The sequence below is a fragment of the Triturus cristatus genome, chromosome 1_2 (assembly GCF_964204655.1).
Source record: "Triturus cristatus chromosome 1_2, aTriCri1.1, whole genome shotgun sequence".
Lineage (NCBI taxonomy): Eukaryota > Metazoa > Chordata > Amphibia > Caudata > Salamandridae > Triturus > Triturus cristatus.
Window position 1 is genome coordinate 1,057,770,879 of NC_140580.1, and position 17,808 is coordinate 1,057,788,686.

The 17,808-nt window shown below is 47.9% G+C and overlaps 1 protein-coding gene across 5 annotated transcripts in view; it reads right to left on the reverse strand.

Moving 5' to 3' along the window:
• SARDH (sarcosine dehydrogenase) overlaps positions 1-17,808 on the reverse strand; it is a 613,955-nt gene that overhangs the window by 126,215 nt on the left and 469,932 nt on the right. The gene's annotated exons all lie outside the window — the stretch shown is intronic.

A 17,808-nucleotide genomic window follows, 5' to 3' on the forward strand; every position in this document is an offset into this window, starting at 1 on the left:
TTTCCAGGGGTGCTTCTGGAAAGGTTTGCCTATCTCAGACTCCCCCACTTAACTAGGGCAATTTTTGTAAAATCTATAAAGTCAGAAATCTGCATCCATGGGAAGTCAGATGCCTATGGATGTAGATCACTTTTTTTATGAGGCCTATATACTGAATGTTTGAGAACTAAGCGGCATATGTATCAAGCCTTTTGGGATGCATCATCCCATAAGGGCATCATAAGTTAGAGAATCGCAAACTTTGCGATTCTCTATTTTGCAATTGCATTTAAGGAATCGCAAATTGCGATTCCTTAAATGCAATGTATGAAGCACAGAAAAAGTGCGATTTGGCCGTAAGTAATCGTAATTTGCGATTTCTTTGAAAAATGCACTTTTTTGCATTTTTCAAAGTGCCATGTGATGCACATACATGCCCTTAGGGCATGTATGTGCGCCACATGTGCACACATACATACACATACATATTTCAAGGCTGCAACAGGGTTTCATTTTGACACCCTGGCACCCTTGAAATTGGGTTCTCATTTTGAGATTCTCAAATTGCGAATCGCAAATTGAGAATGTCTCCCCATTCATTCCTATGGGCCTCCTAGGCCATATGAATGAATAGGAAGGTATTCCTTAATTGCGAACAGCAATTTGCTAATCGTAATTAAGGAATGCCAAAACTTTTGCGTATTTATTACATCCCGTTTTGCGATTCTCGAATAGCGATTCCCTAAAAATCGCTATTCGAGAATCGCAATGACGGTATTTGATACATATGCCCCAAAAACACAATTCAGTTTTGTATACTGTGAGAAGCTGGCCTGGAATATGAGGTCCACTAATGTAAGTGGGCACCTTGCACCTGTCCAGACAACCTTTATGGTGATTTAGGAGGTCTCAGACAACCTTAGAAAGCTATCCAAGTGGTAGCTGTGTAGAACAGCCTTCAGGCTTAGTCTTGAATGAGTGTAAAGCAGTTTGTTTTTACCAGAATGCAATCATAGTATAGATTAAATGAAAAAGAACCACACAAAGTATTTATAAAAATATGTATTTATTACATAACACTATCTAGTACGTTACAGTATCTCCTACAAGGAGACAGACACAAAGCATACAATACTTTAGCAAAGTAATCACAGTAAATTGCACTAACACACAGTGGGCCACGGGGGGGGGGACAAAACCATATACTAAGAAAGTGGTATAAGAACCACGACTCGGATCAAGACAATGTCAAGAGGAGGTAGAATTGCTGGGGACCCACAGAACCACCCAAGGTAAGTGGATAGGGCCCCCACGTAGAGCGTGTGCTGTGTGTGAACATGACCACTGACTCACTAAATGTCTATGTGCAAGTCGCAGTTGGAATTTTAAATATTAGGGACCCTTACCAGTGGACCCTGAGGAAACCCCGTGGAAGACAGAAGGTTGGAGAGCCACCCAACCCGTGGATACCATGGTACCCATGTTACCTATCCCAGGGAGTCCTGGTGCATAGGTGTGAAGTGTCATCGGAAACCGTCGTCGAACCCAATGGAGGTCTTCAGGAAAGTGCCGCTGCTGGAAGAGGAGAAAGTGTCCGGAGGAATCCAAACATGGATTCTTGAAGAGGAGTCTCTGAAAGCAGAGGGGACAGAGTCTATGTCATTCGGGAGTGACCAGAAGACTTGGAAGACGGATGCCCTCCGATGTCGGGTGCTTCAGGAAAGATGACGGTGACCTTGACTCTGCAGCAGCGAGGACGAGGCGATGCGGAGGATGACCAGGACCCAGATACGAGCTGTCCCACGAAGGATGTCAAGTGCTGAGGGGTCGTTGTCCGGAGGGAGCACCAGCAAGACTTGGCAAATGCAACTCATACAGGAAGTCAAGAGGGTGCACAGTTGGGACCAACAAGGTCCAGGAGACTCACCATAAGCAAGGGGGTCAGGCCAGGCACCGAGCAATCAGGGGAGCCCAAGGAAAACAAAGGTAACCCTCAAATGGACCCACAGGCAAAATGCACAGGAGTCGCAAGAGGACCGCAAGCAGATCACCAAAGGATGCAGGTCACGACGCACACAATGCGGTGTGGCCAAAGATTCTGGTCAATGGAGGTGCTCGAGGTTGGGACTACTTGGAGCACGAAGATGCCAACAAGTCTTTGCAACTGCAAAGGGGACGTTGTACCCAGGGGTTCGGTTATTGCAACCCCACAAGGACTACTGGCCTCAAACCTGGTAACAGGGTAGAGCAAGCCTTGGGAGCTGAGGAAAACTACCACCTGTGTTGCAGAGCCCACAGAGTCCGGAGGAGCTCGGGATCTGCAGACCGGTCATCTTCGTTGCAATGCCTGCGAGTGCAGCGGAGTGACTCCTTCACTCCAAGGGAGATTAATTTGGTTGTCCTTGATGCTTCACAAGCCTTGGAAGATTCCTGTATGATGCACAGGCACAGACGATGCAGCAGGCTGGAAGGGAGACAAAGTCAGGCCCAAACGAAGTCCAGCGAAGTCCAGAGTGCCCAGACGGTAGAAGTGCAGTGGTTTCAGTTCTGAATCTTATCCCACGACGAATCTAGGGACCTACACCCAAGTAAACCCTTAAGTACCCTAAGGAAAAGGTTGGGAAGATTCAGGGGATCCTCCCAGGGGAGGGTCTGGACAGTGAGGAGGTTACTCCCATGTCCTTTGTCCAGTTTTGCACCAGAGCGGGAGCCAACGTCTCCCAGGACTGATTTGAACTGGACTATGCACAGGGACACCAAATGTGCCCCTCCTGCAGACTTTCCAGTGTTGACAAAATCACCCACCCAGCCCTAATACACTAAATCCTGTCTGGGAGGTGGTCACACCTCCCAGTTACAGGATGCCTATTGTTCTGCCTTCCCCTGCTCGAGCTTGGCTCAGCAACAGGAGGGCAGAAATGTGTCTCTGGTCGGCAGCAACCATTTTGTGCTGTCCAGGACTAGAAGGCTGGGAACACTGAGAGCCTAACGGAGGGCTCTCCCAGTGCTTGATATCTTACCTCCTACACTGTTTATGGTGTGGGGGGTATGATTCCAACATGTTTGATACCAAACATAATAGGATTTGTGGCAGCCATTTTCGAGATGGTCATCGTGTGATGACGCAGTGCCCCTCTATAAAGTATATGGCTGCTTCACTGACAACCCAGGAGAATGGGTTACGTAGGCTGCAGGGGTGTCCTGCTCATGGAATATGATGATAACTTATGAACCAGTATACAGATTTGAAGAATAAAAGCAGAGAACAAAAAAATTATTTGGAACTGTGAATTTTTACAAACTTAAAGAATGGTAATATTGATCAAGGAGGAGCACGCACTCACTTGTTCTTATAGCTTCAAGTGCTGGAATAGTTAGGTGAAACGTCAGTCATAAGGTCACGTTTTAAATGCCAGAAACACAGTTATAGTTCACTCAGCTAACTATAATTTATCCCCCCCGCGTCATGCACTGCTTATGACCTCACATACCACATCACTCATGACGTGTTCATTCATGGTGCAGCGGTATATTGCTACGAGGTCATAGTGTCAGACTGTGTGCAATACAAAGGCCAATAGCCTAACAGATTGTAAAGATTGCAAATAGAGGCCGTCAGTCTTGCCACACCGAGGCCAGGACCGCTCCACTCGCCCCACCTCATTGCCTCCTTCTCTTCCTCCCTCCCAGAGCTGCCTGGGCAGGAAGCCTCTCTGGAAGGCTCCCTGTCTGAACACAACACATCACAAGCTCCCTGCAAAGGGAAGCAGCTGCCGGGAGCATTTGGCCTGGCTCTTGGCAGAGAGTGTTCATCTCACGCACGGAGCCAATCTCCAGGAGGGAGCTTGAATATGCGGAGCTCCAGACATCATGGGCAGTGTTTCAGCCCTTCCATCAGGCTGGTGACAAAACTGGTATGGGGGCCACCATCTGCACAAAGCGGGTTATCTCCGAGACGTGAGCCCAGAGCCTGCGATGCCAATACAGACCCCCACACCTAAAAGTGGGGACAGAATGGGAGCAGAAAGAGTCCTTTTAAGTCTATTCAGGGAGTGTGTTTGATGAAGCAACAACCAACCTAATGTTGTCACAACCACAGCTAAGAGTCAGACACAAATGAGAGAACAAAGTCCTGGGAATTAAGCTTGGAAGAGATTCCCTCACAGCACGACCTGAATAATACTTTTAAACATTTAAGGAAAGAGAACAGTTACAACATGCCAGTCATCATTTAGTGCATGTTTATTGAGGACAAAATGTAGGCAATCTAGCTTTGGAATGACAAAGCGCTTGAGAGTGATAAATGTCCATCAACCATCTCCTTACAAAGTGCCCTGAAGTCTAAGATTTAGCAGCTGTGAGTTACTTTAATCCAGTGTCTGCTTTTAACTCAACTGGTCACCACTAGAAGTATTCACCTTGTGTGTCTCGGTACACCAACTCTGCGCTCAGGATGTTGCAAATGGAGATTACGCCCACACTGACATTCTGGAGTAGGGAAGAGCCCCTTGCATAAGCTTTATTGGGAGACACAAGTGATATCAGTTGACACACTTGGTTATGGCAAATACCCTAAGCACTATCAGTGACTAAGGGCCCGGTTTATACGTTGTGGAGAGGGAACTTCGTTGCAACAGCAATGGCATTGACTCCCCGCCAACATTACGGTCCGTCCAACAGATTTAGAAGCTGATGGACCATAGTTTGATGATGGCGGGGACTACTCTGTCTCCGTCATGCTCAATCTCCTCTAATGGCTCACGAAGTAAGGGCCGTCAGAGGTTTGACTATTGTCCATCCATCTAATCAATGCCCATCATCACCAAGGAAAAACCTGGCAGTAAGAGGCCTTAAAATGTGCTCATGCCCCCCTGACCATGGGAGGAAACTCATGGTAAGGGGGGCATTGTTTTTTTTTATTTTCAAAATTATAATCTTGCATTAGGATTTTCTTTTTGGAAATAAAAAAAAGAATTTGGAAGTTTGCTGTACGGCTCCGTTAGTTGGTGGAGCCATCCAGCAAATTTACAATGCACTGACAGAAAGCGCCACAACAGGGGTTCCTGCCAATGCTAGAAATATCTGCAGGGCAAGAGGGCATTTCTAAATTTGGTTAGCAGCACCTCCATCAGTGCGACGGAGTAATTTACTGGTGGAATAATAAACCAGGCTCTAAATCGCCTTCTAGGTGGGGAGGCCAGAGGTGGACAAATGTACAGCTCAGGCTCCAATGCTTTCTAGCACTGTTGGGGGAAAGAGGGGGAATGGAGTATTAGAGTGGTCTGCATGCATCTTAAGGAGGCCGCCATCTTGCAGTAGTGTCAGTGCTTTAAATGGGCCGGTACTCACTGTTACTGAGTACCATCACTTTTTCATTTTCTCCCCTTGAATGCCAGAGATTGTCCTCGGGCAAGGAGAGTACCGGTGCTCATAGTCAGGGCCGGACTGGCCGTAGCGGGCACCGGGCAATCCCCCGGTGCGCCGCACGGGTGGGTGATGGTTTTGGGCCCCTAGGGGCTGTTTTTGTTACAGGGCCGAAATCGGCCGCGTAACAAAATCGGCCGAAAACCGGCCCTGGCAAAGAGCTGGGGGGGGGGGTGGGGGGGGGAGGCGGCCGAGCACTTTGCCAGGGCCGGTTGTGGTTCCCAGTCCGGCCCTGCTCATAGTGGCATTGCTTTGACCCAGGTGGCGCTCCACTTGTTATTTTTCACAGCAGGGGGAGACAGGTGAATGTAAAACCTAATGCTTGGGGGTGTGAGATGCATTGTTCAGGGTAGCACAGTTTTATAGCATGCCTGTTCTGAATGACAGAAAATCTTTTCTCATCAACAATTTCAATTAAACGTATTGAAAGTAAATCCCTGTCCTCTCTGCCAATTTTCTGATTAACTACATAGAAAAAAAAACTAAAAGGCAAAAAATGTTTTCTTTTTAACAGAGTGATTTGGTACATTTAAAACCCACAACTTCTTGTTTCGCATCAGAAACCAGACATAACCCAAACGAGACAGGAGGCTCCATGGAGTGTATGAGACCTTCAGACAGTTCTGGATTTTAGCTGGCAATGCTTTTGCAATCTTGGACCTGTGGCTTTCTTTTCTCAATACAAGTAAGGGATGTTAAAAAGTCCAGCATGCAAAGCGTTGATAGCAAAATTCAGAGACTGGTTGAACATACACGCCACATAACATGAAGCACCTTTGGAGCTATCAAGCCCCATGTATTTGTTGGGTGTACACACACATCATCCACATAAATAAATTTCAACAATCACTATCATTTTGGCTTTTTATACTCAATAAGGGATCCTTTTAGAGAACTGCTTCTGGCATAGGATCTAGGAATTCAACTAGGCTGGTGGTGAATCCGTCAATCTCTTGGCATCTGTTTAGAGAAGGGATAAGATCCACCCTGGCCAGGTATGCATCCTCCACACTAGAGGCCCTTCTGATGCCTGAGGTGGAAATAGCATGTAGGAGGTGGGCCATGCACATGCTGGAAAGATCTGAGTCCATTCTAATCAAAGCTTCAACTCACCATAAAGTTACTTAGTGGGTTAATGTGCTTGCTGGAAAGCACATCATGCATCTGATATGTTTTTTATCTAGATAGCTCAGGTGGTTACAAAGATCCTTGAATTACCTGCAGGTCTCAAGCAAAAAATGTTGTCATATACCTTAGTGGATTATGACCATCCATCAAGGAGCTGCACGCAAACGACAAGGCATATATTTGGAGCATTATTGTTTTTCCCTCCAAGCTTTTTTATTTAAAGGTTACTCAAAAAAGGGACACTTTGGGTAGTAATAAACAGTTATTAGTAAGATGCATGAAGATGTATTGCCCTTATGACCCCGCCCCCTCCATCCACATCTCCTTTTGGCGAGTACCTCCACTTATTTGTATTCCTTTTAAAGCACTGAGTAGCATAGCAAGGATGCCATGCGGGGCCGGACTGGGAACAGAAACCGGCCCTGGCAAACTGCTCAGCCAGTCCCCCCTGGGGTGAGGGGGAGTGCAGCCGAGCAGTTTGCGAGGTCCGGTTTCGGCCAATTTTGTTACAGGGGGCCGATATTGCCGACCCCGGTAACAAAAACGGCCCCCCAGGGGCCCAAAACCGGCACCCACCCTAGCGGCCTCCTGTGGAAACGCCCAGTGCCGCTATGGCCCTGATACCATGGGTCCTGCTGCAAGCAAGGAAAATGGCCCCTTTGACTGCTTCTGGGATAGTAAAATAAAGAGTTCAATGGGCCCCTCAAGGCTCTCTGCCCCAGTGCCACTGTACCTGCTGCACCAGTGGTAGCTATGCCCCTGCATTCTTGCTGAAAGGTGAAAGCAGATGCGCCGCGATTTCTCATATTGGGTCATTCCACCATGGGTTCCAAGGACATGAGACAGTGACCTCATGTCATCTTAGAAGTGAGGGTGGGGAGAGAGACTGACAGTGGCGTAGTTGGGAGGGGTGCGGTCAGCCCCGGGTGGCACTCTTTTTGGGGGCAGCAGAGGTGAGCAAGTTGTGTCTGTTGACTACCACTATCCCCTGCCCCCCCAGAACAAGTGATCAGCCACGCACCCCCACCCCACAGAACAAGTCGGCCGTCCATCCCACCCTGCTACATGCACCAGGAGGCGAACTTAATGGGCACCCCGGGTGGCAGTAGGTCTAGCTAGGCACTGGAGGGTGAAAAAGATGGAACAGAAGGAAGGCAGTGAGGGAAAGAAGGAAGGAAGACTGGGGTAAAGAACAAAGACAGGGAGGAGATGGAGGAAAGGAGGAAATGGAGTGAGGTAGAGAAAGAAAAAGGTTAAGAAGAGCAGGAGGGAGGGGAACGAGGAAAGTAAGGAAGAGAGATGATCTGTAGATTAGAAGGGGGAAAGGAGGACCTGGTGGAGAATGGGAAGGTGGAGATATAAAGGAGATGTAGGAAAGAGCAAGGGAGAAAGGGAATGGGAGAAAGGGAATGACGGAAAGGAAGACTGCAAGGTAAAGCAGAAGGAAGGACGAGAATACACAGGAAGGAAGAGAGAACGTGAAGGTAGGGTGGAATGTGAGGAGAAGGGATGGAAGAACAAAGGAAAGAGCAGAACAAAACGAAAACGAGAAGGGCAAAAGGAAGGAAGAGGAATAAAAGCAAGGAAGACCGGAAAGAGAAAGAGGCAGGAAAGTGATTATATGATAGTGGGAAGGAAGAACAAGGAAAATAAGCACTTTAAGATGGGGAAGGAGTAACGTGCCCATGAAGCAAAGAACCATACAAAAAGAGATGGGGAACCATGCATCAACTTTCCAACCCCAGCGAATAACATTCACCAGCATTTCCTCGAAGTTCTTTTTTCTGCCCAGTTGCCCACGCACGAGTGCGTCCTGCCAGTCCAAATCCGATCAACTGCTCAGAAAACGCGCAGTCCCGCTGCATGCCGGTGGGCACGGATTTAATATCCGCGGGGACACGGGGCTGGCACGGGGCAATGGTCTGATTGTGTTTTCTGCGGCAGATAACACGTCTCCTGAGAAGCGCTGCCACACAGACTAACTCAGCGGAGCTTTATCCAGCACAGCCGAGGGCCAGACTAGTGTTTAAACAAGAAGCGGAAATCAGGGGACCGCAGCCTTCGCAATGAATAAAGAGGCGGGTTCTGCCAGTGCCATGAAGATGGGAGGGTTGGCACCGGCATAGCGAGGAAGAAAAATGAACCAAAGCTGGGCGACCACGGATTGAAGCCAGCTATCTGACAGCGACAGACAGCAGACAAAACAAAATTAATGGAGTGCCATAACTCTGCCATTGTGTAATACACGCGACACTGACCCTCCACGGCGCATGCGTCAAGGAGTCTTGGAGCAGGATGCAAAGACCTCAGTGCCCACACCACATCCGTTCTACCCTGGAGAACAGGATGCCATCAAGCCAGACACGAGGAATGCACAGTCCTGCCGTCCGGTATGGCCTCCATGGAAGGAGCAGGTGCCATCTGTCCATAAGCCAGCGAGTACATGGACCAATTATCTGCTGTCCACAGCCATTAATGGCCCTCATCGGGCTGTCCATGATATTAATATCCCTCCATCAAATTACATTCCTAAACTGTCGACCTCCTAAAAACTGGAATTCTAATCCGGCTTCCCCTAGTTGTAGAAATTGTACGATGGGATGCAAATCGCTCCATCACCTTGTGCCATAATTCCTTTACCCGAGAAATTCTGATTACATATTTCTTCAAATCAGGAATGGCACATGTTTAACAGCCCAGGTTTACCCACATCGTGTCTTGCCAATAGTATCACATGTCGTAAGCACCAAAACAATTCCGTTCCTAGGCTCCGTTACAAACAAGCATTGGCAAAGCCAAACGTTTGTGTCTGTGATACCAGGTGCCAGCCTATTGGACTTGTCAATTCCACCCCCACCCCATGTGGCTGGTGAGCATGCTGCATACACAGCACTCGCCTTGTAATAGATTCTTATGTGTATGAAAAAATATTATAAGATAACCATTGTGAACACATGAGCAAGTTCGTCAGGCATCTTGTAATGCTTTTTCATAGAGCAGAAGAAAAGCATTTCAAGATGGATACTGAGCATTTGTGCGCATGCACAGTGGACATCTTGAAATGTTTTTCCTCACATGACTGGACAACACTATTGGGTTAGCCTGTGCTAGTGATGCAATTCAACAAGCTTTGGAAAGCGAAATGAATGAGGCAGGCGGACGGCAGCATGCTGTAGTCGTGCCATATCCTGCATGGGGTACTGAGACAGTGAGGAGGAGCAGAATGATTTGGGAAACAGGAAGAGGCTACTACAAGGAACAACTTAAAGCCCCATCCTACCAAAAAAGTAAAAGAATAGCGGTGAAGCCATGTAAACATACATGAAATGCCAGGTCTTTAAGAACAGCCGATTCAACCAATGCCATGTCTTAGAAAATACCAACAGCCAGTGGCGGAAGGGTGCTGACCAGAAGCCCACTCTCTGTGTACTGTATGAGTGTACTGATGTACTGATAACACGAGGCCTCCCACAGTCAGCTACAGCTGTCTACAGGCGAGAGCTGAAAATGTCCTTATTAGCAGATTGTCCTCTAACAATTATAGTCACAGGAAAGGCCCTGCCGAACCTCCCAAGGCACTTAAAGTGCTAAACCCAATTATAAGCCGGCAGGTAAGCACAGGACGGCAAGAACTCTGATCTCAGACCAAAGAGAGGCAGCGAGGGGACGGCTGGCAGCTCAGGCAAAATATACATCTGCTTACACAGTGTCCCTGGGTAGCACAGCAGCATGACCCACTGGGGAAGGCCGTAGACGATGGGCATTCAACCTGGTCCCTTCAGCAGATTACATTCTGCTAATGTTGTCATTTCAGCAAATAGGGACTAGCATGATGGAGAATGTTCATGGTTGCCTGTCCATGCTGGCTAACTGGATGAAACACAGCTGTCTGAAACTTATTTCAGATAAATATGAAATTCTGGTGTTTGGCGAATCCATTCCCCTTGACCTTATAACTTTCTGGCCTTAAGATCCTGGCAAACCACCTACTTCAAAATTGGAAGCAAGAAACCTGGGTACTAAATTTGACAAAGACGTATCTTTTAAACTTCATATCAGGGCGATTATAGACACCTGCTTTGCATTTCTAAGATCATTAAAAGATACATTGAAGTTGCTCCCCAACACGCCAGTAAAGTGGGAGTGCATGCCTTGGTCACTTCTAGGTTGGACTATGCAAACATGCTTTATTTAGGATTTCCAGTTAGTACAAAATGTGGCAGCCCACTTGACTTTGAACTGCTTTAAGAGGCAATCCACTAGCGAGGCCCTCACACAGTTGCATTGGCTACCGTTTAAGCTGAGCAAAGGATTATATTTAAGGCCATGTTCATTTTCTTTTAGAGCACTGCATTATATAGGGCCTCTGTATTTACAGAGAAGATTCAAGATGCAAACCCCTGCTAGGGCTCTTCGCCACCCAAAATCACAGAAAACTCTGCATCCCAAGGGTTCGTAAAGTAAGATCGGATTGTAGATCCTTCTCTTTTCCAGCAGCTAAATTGTGGACCTCGCTGCCAACAGCCCTGAGACTACTTGAGTCTGAGCAGGCTTTCAAATCTGGTTTGAAAACTCACCTTTGTAGGCATGCTTATTTATCATTTTAGCTCCACTTGCCTACTGGTTTAATGCCAGGACATTCTCTGTGAAGCAGCTGTGCACTCTATACATGGTTCTTCATTCATTCTTTCATTCAATAAAGAACAAGGCAGGGTCAGGGCACAGAGCCAATTACCCACCAGGAGCACTGTCAGCAGGAGGCACCAGATAGCACCCCCAAGCAGTAAAGGCTGCCTTGAACAGGGTTAGAGATAGCAGGTTGGCACTTTACCGAAGGTAGCAAGAGTCCTTGCAACAGTCTTAATGGGACACAATACTGGGCGGCAAGTAGTCCACATAGGGGAGGAAGTGGTAAAGGTCACTGGTGAATGTGGTCACAAATGATATACTGAAATGAAGATGGCTTGGTGTTCTGTTCTACTCAGGGGTTCCAAGTGACATCAAATGAGCAGCAAGAGCAACACTTAACACACTCCGCAGCCACACCTCTGATATATATATCTATAGATCTATAGATATATATGACCTACTGGCGGATGCCAGTAGGAAGTTATAGTTAGAACCTAGTTTCCATAGGAAACACGTTTTTTGATTTGACAATATCTTTGGCGCCGTTTGACGAATCTTCGCGAAATTTTCAAAACTAATGGGGCACTCCAGTCAGCTCCTGTCTTGAAAGTTTGAGGTGATTCGTCAGGCAGGGCCAGAGAAAAAAGGGGGGGGTCCGAAAACGCGTTTTCCCCATCTTAATTTCAATAGGAACTTTAGACAAAGCTACAGCCCAAACTGCTAAACGGAATTACACCAAATTTGGCAAAAAGGTAGGTCTTGGTTCAGAAAGCGCCCTTTTTTTCTTAAATGGTGTAAATCCGTCCAGTAGTTCCTGAGAATTTAAAAAAGAAAACTGTAGATATCTGAGCACCAAGGAGGAGTCACGACTCCTACCGAGCACGAGCTTCACTCCGATTGGCTGCCAACACTCCAAACCAGGAAGTGTTGGCAGCCATCTTGTGACTCGGTAAAGGAGTCACAAGATGGCCCGGCCCTCTCCCTGCACCATTCTGCAAATGCGCCCCCTGGCACATTGTAAGTTGGGGGATTAAGTCCTCTTGAATAATGAGGGTCCCTGGGGGCCAACTAGCCTAACAAGTACCTGCAGTACGCGCCACACAGCTGGATTGCCGAGGGGTGGTCTGAGGCCACGACCCTTTTCACACCACTCTGCAAACGCGACTCGTGGCGCACTGCTGGTTGGGCGATGAGGTCCTCTTGTGTCCTGAGGACCTCAGGACACAGGAGAACCTCATCGCCCCACCAGCAGTGCGCCAAGAGGCACATTTGCAGAGTTCTATATATATCTACAGATAGTTCTATAGATATATATATAAAACAATACCTGGTGTCTCCCCGTACATCAAGCCTGTACTCTTCTGTTATACTTATTGTCCATATAGTACCCTAATAAGCCACTTCACAAACTGGTCGTTGCCTCGTGGCAAGGGGGTGCTCTCCGGTACGCACCCACTCATCCGCCCTCCCAGGCATCTCGAGAGGATAGGTTATAGAATTTCCATGTGTAAGAGTGTAATAACAGGGCAATATATAATAGGATTCTGGAAGGTGGTGAGCTCTCACCTAATAGGGGAATGAGAACTTTTAGGATCTGGAAGTGTAATAAAGGTAAAATGAAATCAAGACGAATAATTTTCCTTGGACACATGCTTATTCAGGTAGAAGAGAGATGGTAAATGGGGGGAGCAAGAGACCAAAAAGATGTTAATATTGCAAAAACAGTATATAGAGAATGGTTGCTACGAAGGCATTGTCTAACAATAGTATATGAAGAGCCCCAGATTCTCAAGGGACTAGTCAGATGTAAAGGGAACACTAAAGACATTAGTCCTACTTTTATGTTTGGCCTGTCCGGTTTTTGCTTCTTAAAATCTGGTCACCCTACAGTAAGAACATAAGTAAAATGCAATTTTTAAAGCCAATAGCATGCCTGATAATTGAATTGCTTTCTTATAACAGCTGATAACTATCTCTGCTTGGTAAAACACAAAAAGGCACTTCCCACCGTTTTCAGTCTACTCCCACTAAAAACCGGGACATGATCTAAATTTCCCAAAATCTGCCAAGACAGCTGGTGAAAAACTGGGACCGTCCCGGCAAACCCAGGACGCCTGGTCACCCTACTTAAAGGCAGTGCTTTAAATGGTCCGGTACTGAGTACCGGCACTTCTTAGATTTATTACTTTGAGTACCGGCACTTCTCCACTGCCGAGGAGAGTACCGGTACTAATGAAAAGGTAGGCGCATCGGCAGTGAGTGCTGGTGAGCTGGAGTGGAACGTGTCTCTGGCAGCCAAGGCATTGCTTCTGTAGCCCAGATCTGAGCCCCAGCTGAGCTGTTCAGCAGGACTCATTTGAATAATGTCCGGGTGCTCCCCACCACGCTGTGCTTGACAATCACATTCGAACTATCATGTGAATTTGTGCAAACACAGGAATGATGGCAGTCCCCGGGCAGTGGTAATTAAAAAAGCCAAGGTATGTGAAGAGTATAAAATGGCTTTTATCATACCCAAGTCTTTTGTGTGTCTGCTTAAGTTTGTGTGTTTGCCTGCATGCGTATGCCTGTTTTTTGTAAGAAAAAAGCGAGAGAAAGAAAGAGAATCAAGTCACTCTCGGGAGGTATTTTAAAGAACATGAGTGGCATTTTATATGTGCATGTCTGCTCGGCGACAAAGGTTCATAAGTAACGTAAAAGGGAGGGTTGGTGTGTGGGTGAGTGAGTCAGTGAAAGGGTGCATGGGTGGGTGAGTGAAAGGGTGGATGTCTATATGGATGGATGAGTAGATAGATGAGTGAAAGGATGGATGGGTGAAAGATGGTGGATGATTGGATAAAAGGGCGGATGATGGGTGGATAAGTGAAAGATTGGATGGATGAATGACAGGGAGGAAGGATGGATGGAAGGGTGGATGATGGACAAGTGAAAGGAGGGATTGAGCGAAAGGGTGGATGGAATGAAAGGGTGAATGGAATGAAAGGGTGAATGGAATGAAGGGGTGAAAGGGTTGATGGATAGATGAGCGAAAGGATTGATGTATGAGTGAAAAGGTGGGTAAAGAGATGGATGAGTGAAAGGATGAATGATAGGTTTGGAGATGGATGGATAGGTTTGGATATGAATGGTGGACAGACGGAATGGTGAAAACTGAATGATGGATGAAAGACTGAATAGACAACAGAATGTAAAGGTTAAATGGTGGACATCAGCAGGTAAATGGTAGGATGAAAGGATGAATGGATAGATCGATGGAGGAGACAAAAGTCCTCTTCTGGGAGGGTCGTGATAAATTGCTTCATTTGCTTGGTGCCACAAGAGCTTTGGTTCGAAGTTGGGGTATTTTCAGTTTCTTCCTACTCACTTGCTCAAAAATATATAGTGTTGTGCCAAACAACAGCAATTAACAGTATGGCTTTAAGAAGGAGCAACTATTGCAAAAAAAAGAAATGTTAACATATTATTGCATTTGTCTTTCATTTTGTGTAATGAGTTAACTTGCTTTGTTTATAGAAACACATTTCTCATGTGTTTTGGTATGTGTTGCAACTATTATTGAAGTTAAGTATCATCAAGTCTTGCCCTTAGCCCCGCCCCTAACCCCGCCCACTCACTACACCTCTAGCTTATTTTAATGAGTACCTGCACTTATTTTTTCCCATTTAAAGCACTGCTTAAGGGTGTAGGTGCTACACCGAAGACACAGAGGACTAATAGCCTGGAATAATGGTGTTTTGAACACTCATGGCACGGCACTCAAACGTGGGAAGAGATGATCAATGCTTCCTAAAACGCCCCTTTAGTCCGGGCTGTGGCGTGAGTGGTCTTGTGCCAGAAGAGAGGACCACTCCAGTCTCCAGAGGAACTCACACGATGCAGCAAGAAGGCCCCTAACCCTCGCCTTACACGTCCTGGCATCTCTGGCCTCCGAGTCATTAACTCGGCGAGGGTAGGTGGTGTGGCGGAAGTGCGTCAACAGATGCACCAATGCGCAGGCGCAGGAGAAGAGAACGCAGGTGGCTGGGTGAAAAGAACTGAGGAATGCGAGGCTTGTCTAGATAGTGGATGCCGGGGATGGACACGGAAGAGCCAAGTCCTCGCAATCGATGTTGCAGCAGAGATAACTGCTAAAAACACAATTCAAGCCGCTTTTCCAATTACAGCCGAGAGTGCCGTATCGATTGACTGGGCACGAGCCTGCACACAGAAGGATTTAAGCGCCTTCAGGTGGCGAAGCTGCCGCCCGGGCTCGACAATAACTTTCCTGTTGTCCCAGCTCCCTCCAGCGGAGCCTGCCCACGGCGTCCTGCATCCGTTACGTTTAGAAGCAGCCCATCTCACGCAGAGACGGTGCTGTTCTGTTCCAGCGCCACCACTCAACTACACAGCCATCCATCCCAGCTGCACAGCCAGCTCATACATCAGCTCCATTCCACTCCACTCCACTCCACTCCACAGCGAGCATCGCCACTGCACAGCCAGCACTGTAGCCAGCATCTCCACTGCACAGCCAGCACATGCATCAACTCCATTCCACTGCGCTCCACTCCCTCCACAGCCAGCATCTCCACTGCACAGCCAGCACTATAGCCAACATCTGCACTGCACAGCTAGCACTATATCAAACATCTGCACTGCACAGCCAGCACTAAAGCCAACATCTGCACTGCACAGCCAGCACTAAAGCCAACATCTGCACTGCACAGCTTGCACATACGCCAGCTCCATTCCACTGCACAGCCAGCACTATAGCCAACATCTGCACTGCACAGCCAGCACTATATCAAACGTCTGCACTGCACAGCCAGCACTAAAGCCAACATCTGCACTGCACAGCCAGCACATGCATAAACTCCATTCCACTGCACAGTCAGCACTATCTGCACTGCACAGCTGGCACATCAACTCCATTCCACTGCACTCCCTCCACAGCCAGCATCTCCACTGCACAGCCAGCACTATAGCCAACATCTGCACTGCACAGCCAGCACTATATCAAACATCTGCACAGCCAGCACTAAAACCAACATCTGCACTGCACAGCCTGCACATACACCAACTCCATTCCACTCCACAGCCAGCATCTGCACTGCACAGCCAGCACATCAACTCCATTCCACTGCACTCCACTCCACTCCACAGCGAGCATCGACACTGCACAGCCAGCACTGTAGCCAGCATCTCCACAGCACAGCCAGCACATACATCAACTCCATTCCACTGCACAGCCAGCACTATATTCAACATCTACACTGCACAGCCGGCACATCAACTCCATTCCACTGCACTCCCTCCACAGCCAGCATCTGCACTGCACAGCCAGCACCATAGCCAACATCTGCACTGCACAGCCAGCACTATAGCCAGCATCTCCACTGCACAGCCTGCACATACATCAACTCCATTCCACTCCACAGCCAGCCTCTCCACTGCACAGCCAGCACATCAACTCAATTCCTCTCCACTCCACAGCCAGCTTCTCAGCTCCACAACTAGCAACTCCTCAACAGCCACTGCACAGTCAGCACCTCGACTGTACAGCCAGCACTTCCATTCCAATCCACTTCACAACTAGCACCTCATCTCCACCGCCAGCCCCACTGCACAGTCACCTACTCCACTGCAAGCCAGTTCCTCAACTCCATTCCACTGCACAGCCAGCATCATAGCCAGCATCTCCATGCACTTCAACTCCACTCCACTCCACTCCATAGCCATCACAAAGCCAGCATACCCACTGCACAGCAAGCACTTCAACTCCATCCCACCTCACGCCGCAGGCAGGACCTCAGTTCCCCAGCTAGCACCTCCACTCCACAGCCAGCCCCACTGCACAGTCAGCACCTCCACTCCACAGCCACCACATCAACGCCATTCTACTCCACAGCCAGGACCAGAGCCAGCATCAAAGGGCCACAGCAAACACGTCAACTCCATTCCACTCCACTTCACAGCCAGCACAAAGCCAGCATTTCCACAGCCAGAAACTTCAACTTCACAGCCAGGACTTTCACTCCATTTCGAGCTCTTCCACTCCACAGCCAGCACCTCACATCACAGAGAAGCACCTCACTCCACAGTCAGCACATCCATTCTACATTCAGCTCTGTCAGCCTACCTCCACCACACGACCAGAATCTCCCCCAACAGCTGGCCATTCCTCTCGACAGCCAACATCTTCCCTCAACAGCAAGTTGTTTACGTCCAAAGGAAGTACCTTGTTCACAAGTAGAACCTCCCCTGTCGGCCCCACTCCACGCCCGTATCTTCATTCCATTGAACACCGAGCTCATCATCTATACTCGCCACCTCATCCAATTTTCCGATCCTCCATCCTGACCCCCAAACCCTCACATTGCACCCATTCCCTGTCAAGTCTCTACTTCTAGTAGAAACATGCCCAAATCTGGGATAAGACACACCTGAGTTTAAGACTACCTATGTCTATCTTCAACCTACTAACACTATGTTTAATCTCCTTCTTTCACCCCCTACAAGAACCCTTTGGCATGGAACCAGAATCCATTGTGCTCCATCTGACACTACTTAAGGTCTATCACGCAGTTCTTGCACAACATTGTGCAGTCGTGTCATCAACAGTAGGCCAACAATGTATACGCCAGGCTCCAAGTCCGTAACAAAGAAACT